The following is a 21,499-nucleotide window of genomic DNA, read 5'->3' as shown; positions in this document are numbered from 1 at the left end:
TGAAACTATAAGGACAATATTCTCAGTTTCTAATTCCTTGTTAAGAGCTACCACACTATAAGCAGCAATAGTTATCTAGGAATTGCCTAGAAAATAGAACATAATACTGCTTCACTCTGAATCATTTACATTTCTTCAAGAAAATTCTACATAGCTTTGGTTGTGGTGGCAACACAAATAACCTGAATCATATTTGCATCACATTCTGAAGGAAGGAGTTCAAGACTCCCATGACTCCAGACTACCATAGATTTGAGGCCAAGTACCCCGAGTACAGGACACCATCAGTCATTAGGAGCCTCAGAGACATTGCGTAAATATAGTCAACAATCATCTTAGTACCATGAAAGAGTTTTCTCCTTTAAATTTTATATTGTTCTTTGAAGTTATTGTAGTTATAGGATAACTGTAGAAATATATCTTTAACACCATACAAAAGACATTATTTGCTTTCAGATTTAGTCTGATACAGTGCAGTTTTTATATACTATTTCCAACCATATCTTCTATAATTTAGAAAATGTGGTTTAATTTTTTCACAAAAGATTTAATTTATTATTAATATTTGCTTTTTTAGTTAAGATAAATGATTTTATGAGGAAAATACAGAATTAAGTTTGATTTAAAAACAACAGCTAAAGAGCCTAAAATATAGAATTCTCAGATGTTAGGGACAAAAAAAAAATGTTCTCAAATGCTACAAGGCTTATTTGTGAGTGTATGTTTGTTGAGAAGAAGCACCAAACAGAAAGGAAAGTTCTCGTAGTATTTGTTATAAGGAAATATGACTTGATAAATAGTTCTCCCCAAATATCTGACATGTGACTTCTAAATTGAGACCTCAATGACAAGTTGGAGCAAATAATGCAGTCTCATAGCAGGCAGTTCTAGAGGCAACAGCAACTCCAAAACTTTATGAAGATGGTAGAATAAGCTTGGCGTGCTCAATAGTTAGAAAGATCAGTAAGCAGGGCGGTGGTGGCACACGCCTTTAATCCCAGCACTTGGGAGGCAGAGGCAGGCAGATCTCTGTGAATTTGAGGCCAGCCTGGTCTACAAAGTGAGTTCCAGGAAAGGCCCAAAGCTACAAAGAGAAACCCTGTCTCGAAAAACCATAAAAAAAAAAGAAAAGTCAAGTCAACACCACTGCAGTTTGTAAAGGTGAAATAAAACAGCTACACACAAGGTCACTTGGATAGGTAGGAGGGGCAAAGGAAAAGACAGTCGTGGCACTTCATTCTACACACAGGGGAAGTTTTAGAAAATCTTTGAAAAGAGAAATCATCTTATCTTGTTAATTTAAAAATGTTGCTTATGGTTACTGTAGAGGTGATGGCTTCAAGTGGAGACAGAAGAATTACGGAGACAAAAATACTCAAATGTTTGTGAAGGTTCACCCTGTAAACACAGAATCACAAATTTAACCTCTGGGATCTGGTGTTTCCCTGTATAAAGTGGGCAATATAGTATATACATTTTGCAAAACCCGTCCTTGTGGATGTCTTATAAGCTATGTTACTGTATGTGGTGAAAAATTTAAATAACTAAACAAACCTATGTTACAAGTTTGGGCACATAAGAAGAAAGAAAAGGAGATTTAAATCAATATATTTCTGGTAAAAATAGGATAGTATAAGTTGAGAGTGTGGTTGAAAATCTTTGTGTTGTATTCTTATATTTCCTAGGTCTGCAGTGAAAATAAATAAGTGATTGATGACTTTTGACTGATGACTAACTATAAAGAAATAGACGGGAAGAGAGAATAGGGAATTAGAGTTAAGGCTAATAACAAAAACTTGTAGTAAGCACAAACTACATAAATAAATTATGTGCTTTCAACTCCTATAAGTGAACACTGAGGATTTGCACTAAGTATTTAATCATCTTCAGATAGTATTCTTTACATTTAGCCTCTTGTCTAGACTCGAGATATAACTTCTTTTTGTAGCCTGACTAGAAGTTGTTGCTGTTGGAATAATTCTCCTCTGTCTTAATCCAAATAAGACAGCTGTCTTTCTCCTCTGTTTTAATTTGTGTTTGTTTGTTTGTTCTTAGTATGGGATGCCAGCAGATAAGCAGGAGCTCAAAGAACAAAATCATCCAGAGTGCTTGAGTCTGGCAGAAACTGGAGCCACTGGCTAAGCGAGGGAAATGGCACTGACTTGGTGAATGCTCAGGGAACACATGACACAGTGCTGAAGGCAAGATATCATCTGTACAGCAATCCTACCTTGGGGCCCAGATCTTCTCTGTTCCCTGAGCTCTGGAGGTTCCCAGATTTCTTCAGCAACCTTGGCTGCTGGGTTAGTGTCCACTGCTTCTCCACTGCTGCCAGAGCACCACAGTGAGAACTCTTAACAAAAATCTTTGACTTTTAATTGGTCAATTATGCCCTAAATGACACAGATCACAGTCTTGGTTCTGTGGCATTCCTTGAGTAAACTTGAAGACTTGGAAATGCGTATTTGACCACCAGGTACCAATCTACCTCCCAGGTTGCCTAGTTTGCTCCAAAGTGCCTTCTTCTGGAGCTGTGCAGTATCGCTTCAATCACATTTAAATATTCTTGTTGGACATATCTTGTCATGTTAACAATGTGACTTCTTCAGAACAATTTTTAGAATACACAGGGAAAAAAAACCCAACCGGCCAGCTTGTCCCCTCAGAAAATGGATTCCAATAGCAAGCTGAATGTAAACTTCTTTGTCAGTTAGCTACAGTCTTGGGATAATTAATATCGAGTTTTGGACTCAGAGGCCATTGAGAATACGGCTTTTATATTAGGGTATCCATGAAAATGAAAGGTCTCATGTTCTTTGTTCTTTACAAATATCATTCTGGAAAGTACCATTTCAAAACAGCAGATGCTGATATTTTCCAGTTCAAGTCTCAAGTTATATTTTTCTTGGGCATCTCTCAGTTTATACCCACTTTTATATTTTGAGCTAAAAAAAAAATCAGAATGCCCATGTGTGTGCCTTTGTGGCTGCATAGACACAGTTTTGCTCCTCATACTCCAATCCAGGGATGTTCAGTTCTGCCTTTTAAAGTAAAAATTGTAATTACTTAACTATAACGATACCCAGAGATTGTACTATTTTGTGCTTTTGGCTCAAGAACCAATATTGCAGCTGTGTGGGTCTGCAAGGGTAATTAGAAGCTTGCCTGTTATAATCTAAGGACACACACTTACTGGAGCTTGGCTTTATTACATGCTTTTCTCTAGAAAAGATACAAATATATATATATATATATATATATATATATATATAGAACCTCTTTCTAGACATTTAAAATGACTTGTTGGCATCCACATCTTCAAGAAAATAATCTTTAGGTAAAAATAAAATGGTCCAGTGAAAAACAGCTTAGAAGTTGTAGAATATAATTTTACTTGGCTGCTTAAAATCCTGACACACTGTTAGGAGATTCAGGTAAAAAGCACTTGGAGTGATATTCCAATGTACTTCAGCAATGTGAAAGACCCATCCATTCCCCATGTATGCAAAAGAAGCAGTATATGCTGTTTTCTGAACACTGTAGCCAAGAATGGCATGACCTTCCTGGGAGCTGAGGTGCAGCCTTCAAGTCAGCCTTGGCTCGAATCCCAGGAACTGGGCTCTCTGGATGCTAAGGACAACACACTGTGCCCTAGAAGTTATAATAAACTAAGGCTTTTTCTAAGGCAGCAGCAGCGCGGCTCAACCCGAGGAGCTCCACATTAGGCTTTGTTGTTCCCAATGAATTAGTACCCTCTTTGTCACAGAATGAAATACATTAAGTACATGCTGTTAAAGAGCATCTGTGTGATGAGCTTGGCCGAGAGTAAGATGTGGAGTCAGTGACATGGGTGTAAGTCTTAACTGTTAGGATATATCCTAGTCAAATCATATGCTGCCCACTGCTATTGGGTATGGACCTTCCTTTCCTGAAGAATGGGAATAACAAGAGTTAACATATTTCTGGTGTGTTCTATAGTCTAGGTGCCTGTGCTGTACGGGTCTTGTGAATGCAAAAACTCCATGAAAGTCTCCTTTCTAGATAAGAAGCCACAGGGGGACCATGTAGACTGGAGAAAACCAGCTACCACACTTTGGAATCCACTGGTGTGTGTATTCAATCTATGTCCATCCACCAGGCTGTCCAAAGACTACTAGTTCTTGCAAGTACAGGGCTCCTTCAGTTGGCAAACATTTGTTTCAACTGAGTCTTTCTCAGAACTGCAGTCTTTCAAGCATCCATTTTCAGGTCTAAGGTTTGCATTGCTGAGTGAGTAAGACCTAGTCTCACCTTCTCTGCCTCTTTGTTTGATATCATACACACCAAATAAGTCTAACACTTACCATTCCACTTAGATTTCTATTTCTTGGAAGATCCAAACATATAGTAAACATAGTAAGGGAGCTGACATGATCTTATTTAATTTAAAAAAAATGCAATGATTAATGTTATCATCCTTGCTTTACAAATGCACAAACAGGGATGTGGAAAGGTTAACTAAAAAAAGTCTGATTTCATATAGTTGTGGAATTATATTAAGATTGTATGTGTGTAGTGTTTTACAATTGGTTTTTCCAGGTAGGGGGAAAAATGATCAGAATAACCATGGAATAGTTTGTTTCTTCCATGTTGATCCTCTGATATGCCACTGTGCACCCTGTATATCAATCAGGATTCTTTGCTTTGCATCTATTTCTGGTGTATAGCTTAAACTTGCTTAAGCAATAACCTAAATCACAAAGCTAATGGTGTTTCTAGAGTCCTATAAGTCATAAGTAGAAAGTGAGCAAAGAAGGGAGGTTGTGAGACAGGCATTGAATTGAAATCCCCACATGGTAACATGAAATAATTTAGACCATTTCTAGTATTACTTTTATTAAGGATGAGGAGGAAGGGGCAGAAAAACAACATGAAGGAAGAAATTAGCAGTCAAGGTGGCATGAGTCAAAATAGCACAGAGCACTAAAGGGCCAAGTCCCCAGTGCTGAAGGAAATCAGCAGTTTCTGTATTATTTGATAATTCCTTTGATTAAAGGACCTGAGAAAGCAACAAGGATAAATCTGTTGCATTTGTAGGGTTCCCAATAGAGCTTCTAAAGGAGGCACTGATTATACCAATTGATGCATCTAGAATCCTTTGGGAGTCAAAAAGCCTATGTCCTCTTGATGATTGAATATCACCTCTAAGAGACTCAGCAATGTCATAGAATCCCAACAGCTTAGGGAACAAATGAGACACAGACTCGTCCTCCCTGCTAATTCTCACAGCTCTCCCTACTGACTGAGATGTATTCCTAGGGGTGGAAATGTCAGCTTGCCTCTCCTATGAGAGTGATAACAGTAAACTTTCCTCCATCTATGGGAGTCACTGGTGTCTTTATTTGTTCTCATTTAGTCACCAGACACATCTATTTATACTACTTGGAAGAATATCTGAATAATGTCCTTGTGCTGTACACTATGCAAGAGGAGCTATCAATTTACCTGGCCCTCTTCTCTGTACCTAGCATTTAACTCTGGTTCAATCCAGATCCTCTACAACAGTGGTTTTCAACCTTCTTAATGCTGTGACCCTTTAATACAGTTCTTCATGTTGTGGTGACCTCTCAGCATAAAATAATTTTCATCAATCCCTCATAACTGAAATTTACTACTTGTATGAATCATAATGTAACTATCTGATTTGCAGGATATCTGGTATATAAGCCTAAAGGAATTGTAACCCACAGGTTGAGAACTACTGGCCTATAAGGACTTTAAGTTGAAAGAGCTTCCTTCATGATCTTATTCTTGTAAAGGAAAAGGAAGGGCCAGACAGCTGCTGAGCCCTGTATGAGTGACAGAAGTAAGCATGAATTTACATGATTAGTTCACATCCATTAGTCAAAATGAGGCCTGAAAACAGACTAAAAATTATATACACATTTCCCCAAACAAATTTCTGGTCCAGATCCATTCCAGTTCTTAACAACCTTCAGGAAACTGAAAGACTGCTTACCCCTTGTAAAATAAAAATAAAATAAATGAAGACATTGCTTAATATTTACTGAGTTTTTTTTTAAAATGAGACCATGCCACATTTCCTTGGTTATTTTGTGATTATCTGATCAGTTAGGTAAACATATTATTAGAAAAGGATGTCTTTTCTTTATCCATTGTTGCCCCATAGAGAGATATTTCCCATATTTCCTCCTGGATTTTCTCTATGTCTGTGTTTATTGTCCCTGGAGAAGTTGTGGTTTATCTGGTGTTTTAATTTTGGGTGAATAACACAGAAAAGACTCAACCTTCCTCTTCCTGCTTTGGGGAAGGCACCCTTTCTGTGAGGCAGCAGCCTCTCAAGTTCTCCATGTTATTTATCATGATGAGGTTCTATGTCTATGGCACAAAATGTCTGGAGTTACTGTGATCATGCCCCAGCTTACACACTCGGGCCTTATTATTAAAGGCAAAACTCACTTGACCAACAGACCCCACATCTCAATCCCTACACCGCTATAAAGAATAAGATAACATCCAGGCCTCTGTTCTTCCTACATTTTCTTCTCATCTATTCACAACTCAGGTCAAGAAAAACCCTGTGATTGGGAACTCATTAGAAGTGCAAATAACTATAGTATCCAATAATCTTGGTAACATTGAATAAAATGTCCTTTGTCTCCTTTAGAAGTAAACTCATTGTTATTGATATGAAGAATACTCTAACACAAATACAGAAATGGATTTCTGGGTCATTGCGACCTCAGAATGATTCTAAGGCAGTACCTGAGTGCTTTTCAAAGAAATAAATGGAATTATGAAATATATAAGACACACACCAATATATTTGCTACCAAGAACTTTACTGGAAACCTGCTGTTAAACTCGGTATCTAAACTCTCATCTCTCATATATGCATACAGAGATTCGCATATACACATTTAACTAGATAAGCAGGATTTCAGACAAAACAGGCAATATATGTAGACAAAATCTTTGAAATGATAAAGTGCTACAGAATGCCAATGCTATTATTTATCAAGATGTTCATATTTAAGAAGGACTTAGCAACGAATTAATGATGGATAGCTAAATTGAGAAAATGACAAATCATGACCTCAAGTCACCCCAGTGCCTGTAAGATGTTTAGTCTTGCCTGGTGGTGGTGGTGCGTGATTTAATCCCCAGGATTGTGGATCTCTGTGAGTTCCAGGCCAATCAGGACTGTTATATAGAGGAACCTTGTCTCAGAAAACCAAAAAAACAGTGTTTCTTTTCTGATCAATAAAAATTGCATGTAATTTTTCTGATAATAAAGGTATGTGCTATTAGAATTTGATAATTCATGAATATGATAATGCATAGAGTTTTAAAATCTTACTGTTACACATATGTTTGTTATGCTATGCATACTTTGTTATGAGCAAACCTGTTCATTGTGGGTGCAGTTCAGCATAAGCATGCTTATTAGCAATATTTATGATCTGTCTGTCTGTTCCAGGCATAAACAGAGAATGCCAATGGCCCTCCTTCATAGGATACTCTTATATTTGTGAGAGACAAAGATAAAATGAACATGAGCCTTAGCTCTTTGTGAGAGCTGGGCTGAACATAAAATGTCCAATCCAGGAAAACAAAGTCTGCCACACAAGTTAGTGGAAAAGATAATCCTCCAGGCATTCAGACATGACTCACTACAAAGAGGTAACTTCATTTTAACACAGAAGTATTCTAAACAGAGTAGAGACAAAGAACAGGAGAAAATCCTCCTGATCAGAGTCCTTTAGTCAAGCTGGGGGTGAATTCTTAGAAACTACCCTCAGAATTTTACTCCAACATTAAACTCAATTCTTCCAGACTTTAGAAGTAGCCTTGCACATGAAATGTTTATGTACAACAAGCTATAGAAGGTACCTCCATGGGTTAATTTCTCCTCATAAAATTTCTTTTTCTTCAATGTCCGTACAATTATACATAATAAACCTTATCCTAATTACAAGAGGCTTCAAGAGAATATGTCTACAGAAATGACTCTCATCATCTACTATCTGTTTGACTTGGACCCTTAGATTATTTGGCAATTGGAACTTTGCTGATGCTGAAATCAATAGAGATGATCATGTGTCTCTAGAAGTATAGACATTTCTGATGGTGTTTATTTTATTCATTTGGTTATAAACTTAATTATAATCCCATATTTGTTTATCTGACTATGTTATCAATACACATGATGGAAGATGATAATACAATAATCAAATATGGTGAACAAACAAATACAGCACATGTGTTTGGCAACCTTGCTCTTCTGCAAAGGTAAATATGTGGGGAGTGAGTGTGTGTGTGTATATGTGTGTAGGAATACATATGCTTTTTAAGTGAAATTTATACCATGCAAACATAACACTTTATTATGAAATTAATAAACATATGAAATCTAGAATAATAGGAACAGGATTAACGATTCCTATGTTAATTATTCAGTAAGTAAATTTTTTTGTCTTATTTTGATTTATACGCAAATAAGAAGTTAATCCTACTTCCATCAATTGAAAGCCTGTTTTTAGTATAGGCCTGGTTAAAGGACCCAGGGACAGATATTCAGTGCTACCATAACAAAAAGGCCATTTCTACAAGCATCTCTGAAGAGGAACTCAACAGTGGCAGAAAAATAAAATAAAAAATGAGAGATGAACAGATGGGATGGCAGAGTTTTGCTTTACATGCGACATTGTGCACTTATTATTCGCATGAGGACTAATTTATAAACCCAGATAGTGTTTATAAACTCCACTGTCCTAATGGAAATGAAAGCATTAATACAACCAGAGGATTCTTTACTTTCCAGGTTTTAATTAAAATCACAGGCGTTAAGATGCGAAAGTGTCTTCGTGGAATACAAGTCTAATGAAGTATTTCCCTGCCTAGCAAAGTGCTCTGTGTGCAGCCCTAGCTTCCTGGCACCAGTCATTTGAAAATCCAACCCCCATGTAACCAGGAGAGCTCTCTCTGGAAATTAGAAAAGCACATTACAGCACTTTATTTTTGCATAAATACAGTTGCCAAGTCAAAGCCAGGGAAAATGATGGCAAGACATAAGGAAAACAGAGAGAGCAGGGTCGTTGGGGGTGGGGAGAAAGAGAGAGAGAGAGAGAGAGAGAGAGAGAGAGAGAGAGAGAGAGAGAGAGAGAGAGAGAGAGGGGGAGGGAGATTAATAGGCTAATTGTCTACCTGGAGTACTAGCAGCAAATAAGTTTGTTTTCTACACAATGAATAAAAATCTTGAAAAAAGAGGAAAGACATCAGTTTAGAAAAGGAGACATGGGAATTCAGCAAAGGCAGTTCTAAGTAAGACAATTACAGGAAAGGGAAAAGGAGAGAATCATTCAGAATTGCATCATACAAGCACAGTTGAACCAAGAGATGGTTTTGAAACCAAATGAGGAAAACAACCTGGAGTTCTAGGGAACACAGACTCAACATAGGACTCAAATACCCATCTTGTCGCTGTTGACTTCACCCACAGTCATCCCTTCCTACCCTAAAGATACTTACCTAGCTATATCTAGGCAAACGAATGTTCTACTGAAATTAAACTGGCTTTCCTATGAGGCCACGGGAAGTAGCAATACACTATATATTCAGTCAAAGAGATATCCAGCTGCTTTGTTTAGTAGTGATTATGACCACGGTGGTGATAATGGTGGTAGTTATGATAATGACATAACATAAAGGATAACATTAGATGGAAAATATTAAGAAGGAATGTAGTTTTAGACAATATACTGGGTGTTTTACAATGTCCATTTCTAACGAAAATAACAATTCTGGAAGGTAGGCCTTAATAAACATTTAATAGTATAGAGTAACATAGGAATATAAATTACTCAAATTAAATAACAAGTGACTAGCAAGATGTTTTGAAAGTGGGTTTGAAAGAATAAGACTTAATATAGCAGCATCCTGGTTGTGTCTAAAGACTAAGATATACATATTATTTGTGTCTGTGAATATATGCATAATTATCCCCTCTCTCCTTCTCTCTGCTTTGTTCTCTGTCTCTCTGTCTCTGTTTCTCTCTCTCTCTCTCTCTCTCTCTCTCTCTCTCTCTCTCTCTCTCTCTCTCTCTCTCGGTGTGTGTGTGTGTGTGTGTGTGTGTGTGTACAAAGGCTATGGGTATTTGGGTGAACTGATGGATACTGAGTGTGGAGATTCTGTGTAGATACATACTGAAACCACAATTTTTTATTATCTCTATTCTCACTATGTCTTATAAGACATGATTACAACCTTTTTATGTGTGTTAGAAACTGAGGTTCTGTCTGCTAAGAATTTTATGTAAATTCAGTACTAAATGGCAGATGCTGTCTATGAATCACAGTTGGTCTGACACTAGAGCTATATTATCTAAAGGCAGTTTCATGTACACATGAACTATATGCATGAGTCAAGTGTAACTTTAAGCTTTATAGTAACTACTTGGTTACAGACTTGTGCATCAAAGCTTTAGTCCACTTTTGTAATGTCTTGATTCCAGGATGTGGCAGTTTAAGGAATTTACGGCAACTATTTTATTTTCCTACATATTGATATGTTAAATAGGAAGCTCTACAATGGTTGTAAGTAAGCAAAATGGAGTAGAGGTAGGGTACTTTGAGGTACCCTCAAAGCCTAGGGTACTCACAGATCCTAAGGATACATACACCACCCACCCTGGCACAGTTTCATAGAGTGTCACCACACTAATAGGAACAAAATTCATCTTTACTGAGCTCACCACATAGGACTTGTTTCTTCAAAAGCTTATTTTAAGTTAACTTTGAATCCTTCAGTCAGAGAACTGAAAACAGAAGAAATCAGATTAGGTAGAGCAGTATGTGTGTTTATATGTGTTTGTGTATATATGCATATGCATGCATATGGATAGATTGACTTAAAGTCATAGTTTAACTGAGAAATAGGAGATAGGATCACACGTAAGTGCAATAATGGCTGCTATGAGAATGCAGCAATATGATGGAAGACCATGCTAATTTTTATAGTTTAGCTGTCTTCCTAAGAGTTCTCATTGTAAACATTATGTGGACATCTTAGAATAAAAACACTGATCTCTGATTTGCTTATAAATTGTTTAAAGCCCAAGTGTCACAAACTGGGCTCCAGTCTATGAGGAACAGGCAGGCAAAGGATGATTTTATTCTTGTCACTGCAGGAAAGCAGACTACAGGGTCATGTATTATTTGACATTAATTTGGTATGACCATTTAAAAGACTATAATATCCACAAACCTTGAATGAGGACCACAGAATAGTCTGGTTTTAAATAAGCAGCTGTAATTGAAGTTTTACTTGACACAGCCATAGTAGATTCAGTTCTATGCATCGTGCATATAGAAGATATGTTAACTTTCAATTGCTTACATTTTGAAATAATGTGGTAATTACAAAAGTCAGGGAATATACAAGAGGCAAAAATTAATTTTTTTCATTCTCATGTTCTTTGCATATATCTTCTTAAATTTCAGTCAGTCATGGTTTAAATAAGTCTAAAGGCCATAAAACTAGTCAATCACTTTGCTTTATACAAGCATATACTTTATGAATATAATAGATAAAACCAAAATTTAGCAAATTAGGATCTAATTAAATCAGACTCCATTTGGGATATATTTTAATTTGTGTAAAAATATTTTTCCTATTTCACTTTTGATATTGTTTTAAATGGTGTAGTATACATTCTTTAGAATATTTACTGATATTAAATATGTTTTAAGTGAAGGAAAATTGTACTTACTTTTTATTACAGGCTAGGTGTTATGCTATGTACACACACAGATATATTTTATTCTTCATAGCACTTCTTGAGATAGACATCTTTATTCCCATAAAGTAAACAGAGATGTACCAACTGATCACAGACTGTAAACTTGTGAGTGATAGAACCAAGATATATACCCCAGAATTATTTTCCATTCTCAGAGCATTCTTTTGATATGAAAAGAATGATAATGTTGAATAAACCTTTGAATAGCATGAATTATAAAGGTGAATAACAGTATTTGACTCAAAAACAAAGATCGACTTTAAAATAATGAGTGAATTTCCTATATGATTCTCAGTGTAATTCTAGCCTCAAAAAAAGAGTTTCATTATATTTTTCAGGATAATGTCACAAACATCTACAGTACTCATATCTATGTATCTATACCATTTTGTTCATTCATTATTTTGCACTGTTCACCTTTAACTACTTGAGTTTGGAAAGGGTTTAGAATTAAATATGTTCTTTCTGATGATTAAGAAGTTAAAGGTATGGTTAACACCGATGGTGTCATTGCATTGTTGACTAGGAAGGAAGAGTCATTGCTATATCTTCTGTCCATTATTCACTTTCTAGACATATGGAATACAATTGACAATTCACACAGATGTTGTCAGGATTAGAAGAAAGTAAGTGGAGATCCTATTAATTAAGGAAGCACACACAGTGTTGCTGCTTTCCTTTGATTCATGTAGAAGCTCACTCATGTCTTGCTTGTTGGTTTGAATGAGGATGACCCTTGAAAGCTCATATACTTGAATGTTTGGTTCCCAGTTAGTGGAACTGTTTAGAAAGTGTTAGGAGGTGTAGTTTAATTGGAGAAGCTGTGTCACTGAGCTCTCAAAAGTCCAGGTCAGGCCCATGCCTGTGTCCCAGTTGAACTGGGTGTAGTTATATAGTTTCTCGCTTCTCTCGCTCTCGCTCTCGCTCTCGCTGCTGTCTACATATCAGGATGTTCAGAAGGTAAGATATTCACTACTGCTCCAGTGCCACGCTTGCCTGCTGCCATATTTCTTGCCATGATGATCATCCTCTAACTCTGAAAATGACAGCAAACCACCAATTAAATGCTTTCTTCTATGGGTTGCCTTGATCATGATATCTCTTCATGGCAAGCAACTAAGAAAAATTAAAAAAAAAATTACCCTCGTGAATAAAGACAAATGCAAAGCACACAGCAACACATGTATTTTGAAGAGCCAGCTTGCCCAGAGGGAATTTACTCTGTCCATAAGGTCAAGATATCTATTGAATATAACCTAGAAGGAAATTGCAACTGAAGCAAGAATCTGAGTGTAGAGCAGGGATAGTCTTTCCAGACTGCCTCCTCATTTTGCTTTAGGTGGTACAAAGATGTGTGATTTTTTTTTCATGTTTTAAAAGTCAAGTAACATGATTTGATAGCCATTTTTTGTGCATGTGCAACAATGGTCATCATTCTGTTACCCTTTTGGAAAATAAAGGATGACAACATAGCACCCAGCTGCAAGATTTTAATATGCAGTAGATATCTCTCTATTAGCAACTGCATCTTTCCAGATGTGTTTTCCAAGGAGATAAACAAGACTAAGCAGCAAATTTAAGAACAGAAAGTTGGGGCATGGGCATTAAATTGAGACCCAGCACGGGTGACAGAGATGAGTGGTTTGGGAACACATTTTTTTCATCTTTCCATTTCATACCTGGATGCCTTCAACATATTTATGGACCCTTCCAACCCCTACCCCACCTCCAGTAAATGTTTTATGTAATGTTGGCCTATCATTGTGCCAGCATGATGAATATAAGAGGCATTCTGCCAACATTCACCCCAAGGAGGGATGCCAAGGCCAACGACCAAGAGAATGGATGGGAATCATGTAAACATACCCTTCAAAGATAAACCGGAATAGAAACATCAGACAATAAGACATCAGCCTCAGACATTTTTGTGCAGGGGCTGAATCTGCTAATGCCACAGAGAAGACTGTGGATGAAGGAGCAACTGTCACAGTTATAGATTCTCTGGAGGGTGCAATAGAGGTAGGAGTGACAAAACCACCTATCAGCCACCCTGGAAATGATTGATGAGCCAGAAAACCCAGGCTGTGAAGCCCAGCCTCTCTACAGAATCTATTTGTTATTTCTGATCTCTCTCAGTCTCTGTCTCTGTCTCTCTCACGCTGCAGCTAATCAGCAGTGATAGATGAGGGCAGATAGCCATTCTTTGCTTCAGGCTCCCAATTGTATCTTCCCTTGCTTGTCACCAGGTCTATCATCCATATCTCAATGAGTCCTTTATTCAAATACGCAAGGAGCCTAACTGTTCCAGAGAACATTTAGTGAGCAGCTCCTAAGGTTGTAAGGAAAAGGTTTGAAATGAAGGAAAGACCAAAAGATTTCATTGTTTTATTATTAAATGAACAGAGAAAAGGAATTTTTAGAATGAGTATGTAGAATAATCAGGGTTGAATGTTTAGAGGAAGTTCAAACATAATTGCAGTGAAATTAGGCAGAAATAGCCTGATTTGGCAAAAGTCTAGTGCCCATGCCTGTGTCCCAGTTGAATTGGATGTAGTTATTCCAATTGGCTTGTTAAGGCAGTTCAGTCACCACTCTGGTTGTGTTTACAGGACCTTGCTGTGTGCATAGCTGTATTAACATGCTTTAAAAGTTTTAGTTTTCTCTCACTTTTATCTGACAGCTTCAATGAATAGCAGTTAATAAGTAACGTTATAATCTTAAGACTACAGCTGAATTTGTAAATATGGACAGAGCAAACCGTTTGGGGATTCAGTTTGGCTTGGATTCCTCTTTAGAACCAAGCCACATGGTGGAAGTTCAAAACACTGGATCCAGCATTAGTATGTGAGGCCAAAACAGCTTCAAAAGAATCAGTCATGAAGAATACTTTTGTTCTAACAGATTTGGCAGTGCACACAGCTATTATTTTAAATTGGGAGGCTCAAGATATGGGGATCGATGGTGTTGCTGTTGAAAATGGTAATGATGGTGACATCAAAGACAACCACAGTAATGATGACAACTGCTATCAGGGTCTCATCCTCATCACTTAACTCATACAACCCAATTTAGCTGATATACTGACACCATTTATATTTCCATGTCTTAGAATCACGAACTTCTAAACGTAATTTATGTCTGTCCATTTTCCAACTACCCTTTTGAATAAGCATTTTTAGAAGTAGGCATTTTTTTTTTTACTTTTTATTGATTCTTTTTGTATTTCCCATCATGCATCTCAATCCCACTTTTCTCCCATCCCTTTGTATCTGCCCTCTGCCCTTGCAACTCTCCAAAAATTAAATTAAAAAAAAGTCTCGTCTTGGAAACTGTAGTGTGTCACACTGAGTCACATACATCTTTATTTGCAAATGTTCATTGCAGTGAGTCATTGGTCTGGTTCGATACCTCTGTCTTCTGCTACACTATTAATACTAGATCCTCACTGAGACTCTGCTTGGATATCTTGCTGTAGTGCTGTATCATGGAGACCCCACAGCTTCAGATCTGCAGGAACAGCCCCTTCATGTGCCCCTACAGTTCATAGATAGGGTGAGTGTTGAGGTAGGCCAACTCTTAGGCCTGGTTCTGGACCTGGGTGGTAACTGAGTTAGTTGGTCAGCCTGCCAGTTCTCCTGCATCTTCACCACCAGGGGGAGTTCTCCAGCACTTCCCAGGCTAACTCATCCAATGCCTCAGGCAACAAGGGGCAAGGACAGTTCTGCTCTCATGCCCTTGGGCCCTGCTCACCTGCACCTATACCACCAGGACCAGCTCCATTGTGTTGGCCAGGTGAGGAGGAGGGCCTGCTCTCTGGAGTATTGCAGCTGTTGAGGGGCAGACTAGCCTCCTGCTCTCATGTCCCTGGAGCCAACTTTCCAGCCTGCTGCAAGTGGAAGGGGTGAAGGGGGAGAGGTCATCTTTTCCTAGCCCAAAGACCTCTGCATAACAGACAAGAAGTGTGGCCAGCTCTCCCAGGCTGGGTCACCTGAGAAGCAGGCATTGTTATTTGAAAGAAGTCATTTTATATAAATACAAGTGATCTTTATTTACACATAATCTTTTAACTTACTTTGAAATTGAAAATAGGATTATATCATTTTCCCTTTCCTTTTCATTCCCACAATGTCTCCCATATCCGTCCCTCTTATTCTCTCTAAAATTCACAGCTGCCGGCCTCTTTTTAAATTGTTATTACATACATATACATAAACGCAATCTGCGTTGTCCTTATAATGTTATTTGAGTATATGTTATTTCAGGATTGACTACTTGGTACTGGATAGCTAATTAGGACATCTTCCTTGGGGAAGTCAACTTTTCCCATTCTTCACATTCCTTAATTGTCTTTAGTTCTTTGACTAAGGTTGGGGCCTTGAAAGTTTCCTTCCTTCATAGTATCCATCAGAATTATACTGTTGAATTAAATATGGAAGAAAATGACTGGTCATCTTAACTGGCAATACCTCATTAAAATGAGATGACTAAAGAAATACACTAATTTCTATTACATATGTAGGTATTGATGTGATTATACTATCAAAACATGAAAATTTTAAATTAAAAGAAATATCATAATTAAAATGAGAATTCTTATGTGTGTTCTCTCTTTGCAACAATTTGAAATGTCTATTTCAGTATTCTAGAATTCATATCTGACCTCACATGAGTTATGTGTCTATAACTATAGCATATAGTCTATGTCAATTAGTTTCATAAGTCTCCTGATGGCTAACTGGGCAATATGGTACGGGTGTATGTGAGGCGACCCTTCACGTTTAGCAATAGTAATACCCCTGGATGATTGCTGTGGCATTATGTATAGCATACAAAATACTGAAATGGTTTCAACAGATAACAGTAATACTTCCATTAGCTTCAACTATCAATTTGTCAGCATTATTATTATTTATCTAAAAATAACACTTTAAAAGAGTATGCTGATTTTGTTAGGAAACTAATACTATAAAAACTTTAATTCCACACTCTAAATGAGAAAAGGAAAGTGAATGAAGCCCTTTGGGATTGAAAGAATCTGTGTCCGACTCTTCTGGCCTCCCATCAGCACAATCCCTTTTACTCTGTCAAAAACTACTTGCTGCAAATATTACCCTGACAATAGGTGTGGCTGTATGATTGTAATAACTGATGTTCCCTTTAGTACAGTTATTTAAATTGCATCAGTGGTCATATTTTCAGTTGATTAAATATTCAGCAATCAACCTTTATAAAAGAAGAAAAAGAAACCAATGTAGAGCAAACGATTTGATTACCAACCTGCACTCTAATCTGTGTTCATGAGCAACTGGAACTCTCACATGAATTAAGAGCTTAGATTAAGAAGCCTATTTCATATAATTCAAGACATAAATACATAAGCAAGCCAAACAATTCAACATTATGGTCCTTGATTATCAAACAGCATTTCAATCCTTAGTTCAATAGATTACTCAATCTTAAATTTTGTTTTAATTATATGAGACACATTCTAAGCATTATTTCTACACATAAAATCTCGGAGTTGCTGATTCACAGTGACTCTCTCCTTGTTCTATCAGGGTGACATCATTTCCAAAGAGCTAACAACCTACTCAAGCAACATGAACCTGAAAAGACACCATCCTTCAGTTGTTGTACCCTGAAGGCACAAATGTTTGGATAAGTACCAGCATTCCACCCTCTATCAATGCTAAAATTTAGCACTGCGTCCCTACAATAAAGGCTCATGTCTTCAGCCTTTCTCTCATTAATCCTATTACTCTTGTCTTTATGAGCTCTCCTAGTCCTGTTCACTCCCTCCGGGGCTTAGCTGCAAATGAGATTTCACATTTCAGTGTAAAATAACCCGAACATTTTTCTATAAAATTAAATAAAAGTCCTCCATCCTGGCACTACATGCCTAGAATCCAATTTCTGCAACCAATGTCTTTCCCAACGCCTCATTGTCTTCTTGCCATCTCACTTTTCTTAACAGTAAGGAACATTTTTTTCTTTTTTCTTTTGCATTCAAATGGTTTAAGGGTGTGGAAGGAGAGTAATGTGGTGGTAACTGTAGACAGTGCACAGCAGAACCCTAGAGTTTCACATTATTATTATTATTTTTTAAGATATTGTATGGGTAGACTCAGAGGCTAATCCCTCCAACAACTCATGCTGTTTATACATAGCTTATTACTTTATACCTCTACTTTGTCTGTGTCTTTCTTTAATATGTGTTCCTGCTGTTTCTGTGAATTAACCACATGCATAAGCAAAGACTTACACATAAGTGTGTGCACGTACACGTGCACACACAAACACACTCACACACACACACTACACACACACACAAAATCACATCACATCACAAAAGGTTATCCTTCAAAAGGTCTGAGACTTTATTCACTAAAAGGCATTTCACAGGTAAAATAATTCCTGAAACACTCTGGGAGGCTGGACTTTTAAAGGAATTTTATGTACAAAGTGTTTTTTTATTGATGGTCCCAGGTCCAAATATATGAGTCAACCAGAGGCCAGGGAGTTTAGAGCTCCCCATAGGATTCCATTTAGTACATCTACATTATGATTGTCATTAATAGAGGCCTGGCTTTCTTTTTATAATCTCAGGTAGCATTAAGCTCCTATAAATAGTAATATTTAAGAAAATAACAAAAGGAAATGATTCATTCACATACTCTGCAGCCTCTTCAAGATGTTTAAATTTAGATCACAGGTGTAATGATAATAAAATTCAACTTTCTAAAGACATTCTTATATATAAGTCAGCAATAGATGTCAATGAATTAAGCACATGGGAAATATCAAATACCTAATAGTATTGTTAAAAAAAAGATAGTTTATCATCCTAGACATTTTCTGAACCAAGAAATAACTCCCTTTTTTCAGATTCCAGAAAATATGTTAGAGAACCATTTTTTTTTTTTTTTTTACCTACACTTAGGCTAACAGAAAACTCTATGGAAAAAGGACATCCCAAATTTATCCCAAAACTTCATGATTCCGTCATTAGTAGCTATAATTGTATAAATGTTATATAATGTTAACATGCAAATAAATACCCACACTGACAATTAACTAGACTTACTAGATTCTTTCTGTCCTTGGTGAAGTTATTACAAATTATTGTTTATAAGCTATATAGTGACTATTTCTGACTGTCTAACTAATAATTCTAGGCCTGAGAATGTAGCTCAGTGGCAGACCTGGAAAATCAAATAGTGCCTGATGACCAGGAACAAGGATCTGGGTAATATCCCCAGCATGTCAAAAAAAATTTTCTTACTCAAATTTACTATCATCAAGAAAATAAAACTTTATTGGGGGATATTATTAGAAAAAAATACTTTAACCATAATAACACCAAACAGAGAAGGCTGAATGTGTGTTTGTATGTAAGTTATAAAGGAAGAGTTGGCTGTATGTATCAGAGTCTCCAAAATGATGCTTGAAAATGTGGATATATATTGGCCACTGATACCGTTTTCTGTGTCATCACAAGTCAGGTGAAATGCATTGAAATCCCTTCACAGAGAAAAGAATACAGTTGTTTTTGTTTTTGTTTTTGTTTTTTTTTGGACAAAATCTTCCTATTAAACAGCAAGTCTATAAAGATGACAAAATGGCCAAGGGATGTGTAATTTCATAACAAAAAAGTTCTAAATCTGAGGTGATAGCAATAAATAATAGGAACAAATATGTATAAGCAACAAAAGTACTGTTAATAGTTTTAAAAACATCATTGCCAAAGGCTTTCTGGGCTTCATTGATAGTGGGGTATAATTATCCTATGTTTTGGAACTGTAAAGACAAATTTGAAAAATTCTTAGATTAAAAAATGTGGTGCTCTTCTGTTGCTATTTTTCTTCTGAAAAAAAAAAAAGGTATCTCTGAAAATCTGGATGGATTTGCAGATATCCCTTGGTTCTATCTTGAAGTAGACTATCATGATTTGATGCCCCTGACACAAAGTAAAAGGCAGATCTCAGCTGTGGTAAGTTCCTCTTTAGAATGCTACTTTTCAAACTTCCTGTCATCCTTCCTAGCATTGAAAACATGTGTCAAGCAAGCACATATGAATATTTATAACAAAATTGATCCCTTACCCACTGATAATGGTGAATCCCTACTTTTGACATGTCTAATCTTTAGAGGCCAGCAGAACTTCAAGGAGCTACTGATCAACTACTATGTGACATCTCCCATTTGATCTCACCTTTCTAGAGGCCTTCTAGCATTTGACCTCACCCTCTCTACCATGGGTAGTTTCCTTCTGCAAGAGTCAGGTACATATACACACCTTCAATTTCACATACCGTACCTCTTGTTAAAACCTCTCTTGATATTGGCCCTCTTGCCTCATATTCTCTGGCTTCTCCTTCCTAAATCCCATCCAGGTATGACTAAGACTTAATTAAATTCCAATAATTTCTTATAAGTTTAGCTGGCAACCCCAGCCCTTACAGTTCCCTGCATTTCTACAGAACCTAGAACATCCGTGTCCAAATCTCAGTATAAAATAAAAAAAATACTTTGTTTATCCCCAAATACATAGTGATCTACAAAGTAATGTCATACATTTAAAAAAATTGTGAATATTTCACTGCATATAGGTTTTCAACTATATAACATGTCTGCAAAATAAACAAAAGGGAAATGCAGTAAACATATGCTGATGATGATTTTAGATGGATTGTGTCAGCTAGATGAGTTTATCTGTTTATAACAATATGCTGAATTCACTTTTAGAACATATTGATAGAATAAAATTGATCTGTTTGAAATATGACTAGCATTGGAGCAGCTGTGATTTTGGTTATAACTAACCCATCTGACTATGAGGACCCACCTTAGTTAAAGATTGCCACCTTCTTAGAATGGACTGATATAAATGGTCAGAATCAAGATTGACATGTGTGAGCCCACAATGACTCCATCTTGTGGCTTGATTCCATCTTGACTTAGGGTTAGAGAGTTCAAGTTTGTTTATGCTCCTCAAGGCTGAATAACAGGATGCTTTGTCAGTGGATGTGGTCACCAGATGTCCTGAGCATTAAGGTGGTGTTTACACTTGTCTGTTCCTTGAACCATGGTGTCCTTAAGAAAAGGAGGTCTTTTAGCCTCTTTGCTTTCTGTATATAAAGTCCAGGAGAAATAAATTCGGGGCTCCAGTATTCACCGATAGTCCTCCCGAATCTATACTATGTTTCTGTCTTTTCTTTTTTGTCTCTGTTTTTTTTTTTTTTTTTTTTTTTTGTCTTTTCTTAATCTTCATTCCCTATTTAGGTGCTGTTTGACAGGTCGGCTGGGCTGGTCCTGACAGACTTGTAAGACTGAGGCAAGAACCTTGTCCTACATGGATTTTTCATTGTTTAGTATATCTTATTCTTTCATATTGGAATAAAGACCTGAGAAGTCAACCCAATGCATGTAAATGATGAAAACATCCTGTCCTGACGGACATAGAAATTGAAGCTCTGGCCTCCACTCTTCAAATTGACCTGTTGCTTTTATGTAGACACTAGAATTTAGATAATATCATGACTCATTTATGCTGTATGATTTTACTACTTTTCTACAACAGATACTGAACCCATTACTAATATTTAAAAACATATTTAGAAGATCACCAACTTCAGTAAAATACAAGTAAATACCTTTCAGAATTTGCAGATAAAAGGCATGAATAGTAAATGCATTCTT

Source organism: Peromyscus californicus, unplaced genomic scaffold (genome assembly GCF_007827085.1).
Source record: "Peromyscus californicus insignis strain IS unplaced genomic scaffold, ASM782708v3 Scaffold_16__1_contigs__length_79575227, whole genome shotgun sequence".
Lineage (NCBI taxonomy): Eukaryota > Metazoa > Chordata > Mammalia > Rodentia > Cricetidae > Peromyscus > Peromyscus californicus.
This window is presented reverse-complemented; position numbering follows the sequence as displayed.